Source organism: Octodon degus, unplaced genomic scaffold (assembly GCF_000260255.1).
Source record: "Octodon degus isolate 3935 unplaced genomic scaffold, OctDeg1.0 scaffold00102, whole genome shotgun sequence".
Lineage (NCBI taxonomy): Eukaryota > Metazoa > Chordata > Mammalia > Rodentia > Octodontidae > Octodon > Octodon degus.
Genome location: NW_004524678.1, coordinates 8,328,539 through 8,336,362, shown reverse-complemented (window position 1 = coordinate 8,336,362; position 7,824 = coordinate 8,328,539).

Sequence of the window (7,824 nt, the reverse complement as noted above, 5' to 3'; positions counted from 1 at the left end):
AAGCCCCTTCATGTTATTATGAAAAAGTGCTCAGAAATTTACTTATCGCCACATGTCATGGTTTTCTAAACTATAGAGAGGAAACCTCAAGGGACATTTGTAGGTCACCTTCTGGGTAGAATGTGCTAACCATGCAGCCATAAATAGTGGCTGAAGATCTAATTCTAGTTGTGGCTGAGAGTCAACAGGGTGAGTACGTAACAGCCTCATGAGCTTGTCTAAATTTTAAGAAAGATTTTGAAAGCATTTCATAGTGAAGGATAATATCTTTGTGGGGAGAAAATTACTTAAACAGCTTTGTGCTATCCAATTCAAGGCCTTTTTTGTTGTTCATTCAGGAGTTCCTTATTCGCAATTACACCATGGTTTCGAAAAATGTTAACCTTTGAAAAAATAAAATGAGGGGTACATGGGAAATCTCTCCATTGCATTTACCTTTCCTTAAGTCTAGATTTAACTTCCATTTTTAAAATGGCTTATTAGCATACCCATGAGATTATATCCAGTTGCTACTCAGAGTTGTGTCAAAGATATAGTGAGAAGAATTAGATAATTTCTGTATAATTTCTCAGAGAGTGCATGATTATTATAAGAAAATACATTACTAATATTGGGCCTTATTACACAACTGTATGGTATATAATTTCATTTCTAAGTCTGTCTTTGTCTATTTCCTTTGTGACTTTTGAGGAGGAAATATAGTTTTCTTTTTCTTTAGTATTATGAATAAATTCCTTATATTTTAAAAGATCTCATTAAATAAATTACTGAAATTATTAATGTTCATTCTTCAAATGGCTACAGACATATAAAGTATTAGTAAAATGTAGACTTTTAGCATTCTAGCTTTTAATATACTCACCAAAATAATTATGAAAAGAAAGCAAGCAATTCACACACATCCAGGGTTTTTGACAGGAACACGTTGGAGGAATACATCCATTAAACCGTGGTATGATCCTAGTGGGATTTTGTCATTATTACTGGAAAATACCTTGATTTTTTTTATTCATTACTATTTTTCAAAGAATATTTTAATAGTACTTTTATTTCTTTCCATCTTTTACTTAGGATGAATTTGAAGGTGTACTTATGTAAAGCTGATGTTCTTCAGGACAGAGAAGCTGGTGTGAAGAAAAAGGAATAAAATTTCTTTTGAAGGTGACTGTGTCTATGCAGAACTGACCCCAAAGTTCCTAGCAACAGGACAAATGCCAATGAGGCATTTTGTATTGAAATTACTTATAATTTGGATGGGGGAGCTGGCTGGATTACACATGTAATTGCTGCATGAGACCTACCCACACATATACAGTTCCCATTTCTGATGTTTGGGTGTAGAAAGAATAACAATGTTTTCCTTGTAGTTACTTTTTGATAATGCTTGTTCAAAGTGTATTGAATTTTATTTAGATAGTATCTCAGTAAGGTTCTCTCATTATGTTACCTTCGACAGTTTTCTCTTTCCATTTTTGCTTAGGTTCTTTACATTCTAGACTGTATTACTGGACTTGTTCGATACTTTTAATCACTCCATCCTTTAGCATGCTTACTTCCATTCTTTGTCCTGCAGGCTTTCAGGGTTTCAAATCCTAACTGCTATGTTCCCTTGTGGTAATAATGCCTTTCACATTTTACAAGGCATTTTGTTTCATGGATCAAATTTTATGCAGCATAGATTGTTTTATTTCTTATATTGATTATTCTAGTTATTTTGCAGTAAATTTCAACCTACACCTTTTTAAGCTCATGATTGAGATTGCTTTTATTTAGATGGAGAATAAAATGTTCATTTTTTTTCTAAATATTCATGCATTTCCTCCAGGAGTTCTAAAGGTCAACATTTTTCTACATTCTGGCTTTTTATTTCAGAAATTATTGTCAATATTTTCATCAAAGTACCCTTATTAATCTATTTTCATATTGCTAATGTTTGTCTGCAATTATCTTGCTAATCACTGGAAATTAGATGTAATAATACATTATGAACTAGGTTCAGGGCTGAGTAAACTATATGCATTATTTTTATAGCATCAAAAGAACTCTATAAAATTGATACAATTATAACTCCCTTTCAGTTGATGAAATGGAAGACTAAATCTTTTAAATTAATTTCACAGGTTAGTGTTTATTTAGCAGAGGGAAGTTCTTAGTTTTAAACTCAGCTCTTTTAACTCGAAACCTTGCATTTGTCCACCATTCATTCCACATAGTTCTCATCATTGTCCATCACTAATTCACAAAGGGTCCATTTTGGTCAAGTACTTGTGGTGCTTTGATGTAGTTCACTTAAAAGAAAAATTCTCTCTTCTGGCAATTGGACCTGCCAAAGGTTAGTCATGTAGAATTTTAAGCTTTCATATCCAATTTTTCAGGGCAATAGTCTAGGGAAAATTATGAGGAGAAAATCAACTGAACCTCTCCTTGGAATATGACTACGTACATCACAACTAAGTGGAACCTTGCGCTTTCCATATTCCTGTCTGGTACCCTTTTATATATAATCCTAAGTGACTTGGGGGGAGGGAGCAATGCGGGGCATTTTAGGCAGATGGGTTTCTTATTTCCCAGCCCTCACATCCTTGGAAGATGCCTCCAGAGGGTTTGGTAAGGTCTGGTCTTGTCAAGTCCATCCCTACAGTGAAGTCAGGTTCTCTTCCCAATCCAGAAACTGACATGCAGGACAAGTGTGATGGCTCTTCCTTAGTCATGCTTCATGTGCGCACGGCATAATTATATCCTAACAGATGCCTTCACTTGAAAAGAAGATCCTTCACACACTTTTTGTTTATTTCTCATTTAAATTTTCTGCCACTTTCATGGCTGTTTTAACGAGGACTAGAGAGAGGAAATCACATGCAAGAAACTCAGCTAACAGCTTCTGCAAGCTCTGGCTTATGTGCACTGATGCAAATATAGTATTAAGACATCAAAGAAACCTTTGAAGCTGGCATTTTCTCCTCAGATATTAACTTAAGGAATATTTGCTTTGTCTACCTATTTTGAACAGTTTGTTTTCAGATAAATACATTCAATTACTCTAAAGAAACAAGTCACCATTCAAGAAATTAAAAGGTATAAAAGTGTCTTATTCTGATTTCTAAAAGAGAAAAACATGGTCACATAAATACATTTTTTAAAATAAACAATTTAATAGAAAAATTACATGAACATTAATGTTATGGGGAAAGAAAAGTTTCCCCAATCTTCTTTAAATAGCTGCTTGAAAAAAATAACAACATCAAATAGGTGCTTGGATTTGAGGTAAAACTGGTAGAAGACAGGCAAGAAAAAATCAAAACTAATTTGTCTAACCAAAATTTTACATGGCACAGGCAATTTCAGAAATGAATATCCAAATTATATGGAAAACCCATCTTTATGCTGAAGGCTGATAAATCTGAATGGCCATGTAGGAATATAGATGGGCAGAAGGGTCTGTTCTAATGGTCACAGACAGAGCAGGAACCTCAGTACGCTGCCTGCCGAGATTTTCCACAGTCTTCAAGCAGCATTCTTCCCTCTAGATACAAGGGTCTTATTTTTAATCTTTTTATTACTATCAATGTTTGCCATCCATAGTAACTAGATCCATTGTGGGCAGTTGGTAAAGACACGCATCATGTCTTGGACCTTTCCACTTCTACTCTCACCATTTTTTCCTTTCTTATCCCAAATCCTTCCCAGTCTCCATAAGGTATACTTTCCTGTCCTCTATCTTTTACTTTGCTCTGCAGACTATTTATGCATTTGATTTTTCCTATAAGTGAAACCACGCAATGCTTAACCCACTGCTACAGATTTAATTCACTAAGCTTTACAGTTGCAAGATGCATTCATTCTCCTACAAATGGCTCAAATTCATCTTTTCCATGTATGTCTTATTATTTACTATTCAACACAGTAGATCAGAGAACTTCCTTAGAGCCAGTTTTCATGTACAAATGAAGGAGGAAATAATAGTAAATTTGCTAGACTTTTTGGAAGAAAGTGGTTTTAATTTCTAAGATCCACCTTGGGGAAGAATAATTCTAGTTTCAATCGTTTGTCCTGGGGAGAGAGGAACAGAAGGAAAGTAAGAGAAAGTTGGAACGCTCTTGGTTCCATGTCTCATTCCTCCAGCTAAAAGTTTTGCACCTGTCAAGGCATTAGTCTTTGCAACAATATGTTTTAAGCCCTGACAAAATCCTTCATTAAATAAAATATAACAGGGCTAGAGCTACGGTAGCGCAGCAGCACCCCATGCTGTACCAGGCCCTACTCCTGGGTGCGCTGATCTGGTCATCAAGAATGAGCATGGCAGCACACGCCTGTAATCCCAGTGCTGGGAGGCTGCAAACAGGAGGATCGCTAAGTCTGAGCTGCTCAGACAGTGAGACCCTGTACCAAATAAATAAATAAAGTAACCTGTTAGTCTTACAATCATCCCGATATATTCACAGATACCATTCTCTTTCTTAATAATTATTTTTAACTCAAAACCGTATGGCTCCATTATTTCCAAAAGTATATTCATTTCAAATAATATGAAATAGATTAACTTCTTAGTCTTAGACTATTTTATGATTGTGGCTTTCTAGGAAGCTGCTCACATTGCTTTCTACTCTGCATCGTCTCATTTTCTCTTCCTACTTGTGTCTGTCTCCTGAGATTTCTCACACAAGTATCTGTTCTCGACAGATAACCTCCAGGGCTTTCTCTTTTCCTTCCAGCTACCATGGAGGCTGCTTTCCTCAACATCTCAATGTTATAGTTTTTTCTTTGTTTCATACACACATATTTACTTTCCTTTAACTGTGTTTTCACTATCTATTTTCTGTCCTCTTGGTGTTTTTCTTTCTTCACATGAAGTATGATGGCACACTCAGTCTCCTAGCTTTGCTTTCTGCTATTTCAATCCAACTGCATCTTCCATTCATGTTTGTTTTTCTCTAACAAGCTTTTCTTCCTTCTTGTCTCTCATTTTTTTTGTAGACTCAGACTCTTTGTATAAAACTTTGCCAGAGAATACAGGGGATAACTTTCGTCTGGATCCCCAAACCCCTAATAATTAGTACAAAAAGATGAAGTACTTACCTAATTACATGTTTGTATTATTCATGTTGATATTTTGAGATTTCATCTGTTAAAAGTATAATTTTTGTTCCCATAGGAACCAAGCAAAGCAAGGAGAAATAGAAATCCTTATTTGATCACATAATCCTTAGAATGCTACATAAAAGGAGGCCTAACACTAAACTACAAGGATACTGCAGAAAGGCCATCATGTGTTGTCTTTTCTTTTTTTCCCAGTACTGGGGATGGAACTCAGGACCTAAAGCTTGCCAGGCAAGCATGTATTCTACTGTGCTATCTCCCCAGCCCTCATGTGTTACCTGACAGAATAAACTGAGAAAGTATCTAACCATGTTAATTGGTAGCCTCTAAGTTCTTCCTTGATAGTTATCAAGCACTTACCAGATTCTAGTAACAACTGGCAGTGATTGTGCACAGATTAAAAAAGAAGAGAGATGGAGACAAAGCCTTGGTGCATCGCAGCAGTCTACAGTAAGATACGGCAGATGACAGATGAAATAAATTATAAAATAATCTGATAAATTCAATATAAAAGCCCAAATGAGTATAAAGCATGTTATTCAGTTTTGCTTTGAAGACATGTACTATCTCAGTTTCAGAAATGATTGGGTGTAATGAAATATTTTTTTGTAAATAGTTTCATTTTAAAAGGTATGAATCCAGTGGCCATGGAGATAACTCAGTAGAATAAGTACTTGCTGGGCAAGCACAAGGGCCTGAGTTCTGCCAAAAATAAATAAATACATACATACATACATAAAAATTATGAATCCCCCCCAAAAATGTCGAGCAACCATGATAGAAGGCAGACAAATACAACCATGGGAGTGCTACAAGCAGTAAGAAGAAATAAGAAAACCTATGATTCAGTGCACATTGATCAGCCTTGTGGATGAAGTCTCTGGCCCATGAGGTTCATGAAGGCTTTCTCCAGTCTGGCTGTTTTTTGAGGTGGAGTTCTTCAGGATAGACCCATGTGAAGTTTCTGGCTCTACACCTGTTCCTCTGTTGTTCACTACCTGGCTGTGATGCCTTTGAGATTATTAAATCCTTGGCATCATTTCTTTCTCTTTCTCTTTCCTTCATTAGCTATCAGGAAGTTACTAATTCTTTGGGCTTTCTGATTTTTGAAATCAAAATGTAAAATTTATGCTTCTTTTAGGAATTTTGCTTCATTTATCTATTAGAAATTCTTGCATGGGAAACTTCTTTCATTTCAGGAAGAGCAGTCTCAAAGGTTTGATCTTCTCAGGCACTCAAGTACTTCCTTCATTTGCTTTCCTCCAATTTAAAGACACAAAAAGAGGATAATTTTTAGTAGTAATGCTGCCCTTGTTTTTCTTTTAACCTAAACTTCTAATAGCATCTTTGTCTATTGAAAAAATATTAAACTATCATGATGATTTTTTATTTTTGGTAATTTTGTTTAGTCTCTGCCTTTGCTTTTAGTAGGTTTCTTATTTAAGTATAAGATTGAAATTATGCAATTATAGGAAAGACAAGGTTTGTTTGAATGTGCAAAGACTCAACATAAACTAGGAATGATGGAAATATCTTAAGGTTGTAGTTTACTGCTGCATAGAAAAAGGTAAATTATTGGTTAATAGAACATAATTCAATACACTAAGATATCCCTCAGTACGTAACCTTTCTTGTGACTAAGAAGAAATAACTGATATTCAAGATTTAAAGGAGAGGAGGCTTGTGGCTTTGGGACACTCATTCCATGGTTAGCTAGCTCCAACACGGAGAGGCCCCGTCAGGGAATGGTGCAGTGGAACAGGGAAGCAGTGCCAGGCAGAACTGGGCAAGGGACCATATAGCTTATCACGAAGGTGACCTGCTCAGACTCACTCAGGATTATACCTTATTAATCTTCCAGTGGGTTCTTAATCCAATGACACTGATGTATCAAGATTAATGTACATAACTTCTCTGTTATGTTTCTATCCATCTGTATTCTGGTTTAATTATCTATATTTCTCAAAAAATTCCAAAACTTGATATACTTAACTTTGCAATTTTAGGACCAACATTTAATTTTTTAAACAGTAATAGAGTCTCTGCTATACAGACTCGTAGTTTAAAAAATATAATGGAGGTTATATTTCTATAACTAGTTATATTTCTGACTAGTGTACCTAATGAGCTAATCCTTTCAGTTTACCTTTTATTTTAATTAATACATAAGGTTCACTGATTATTTTTCAATGTTATATCAACATACATTCCTGGAATAAGCCAGCTTATGTAAATTTATTTTCCTGTTATTTATTGCTATCAACAAACCATTCTAAATATGTTACATGGAAATGTCAATATAAAAATATTTTATATTTTATGATTCCAATGAATGATGAGGCCCAGCTGGAGGGATTTTGCTTACAGACTCTCACAAGGTTGCAGTCAGATTGTGACATTGGCTGAAATCACCTTTTTGCATATTCACCGTCTATTTATAAAGTGCTTGGTGCTGATTAGTTTGATTTTAGCAGAGACTGCCAACTGGATTTCCCATATAAGTGGCTGAATTTTAAAATAATCTTGCAGAGATCTGGGGAAAAGTGCTGAATTTCTCTCTAAGAGCTAGTCTAAGCAATCTATTTAACAAAAGAAAGCTGCGATAATCATAGATATACCTATGGTACAAAAAATATTGAAGGTCTTATAGCCGGTGACATACTAAGAATACAATATCAGAAATTCTCAATAAATATTAATTAAATTAAAATTATTTTTATTAATACT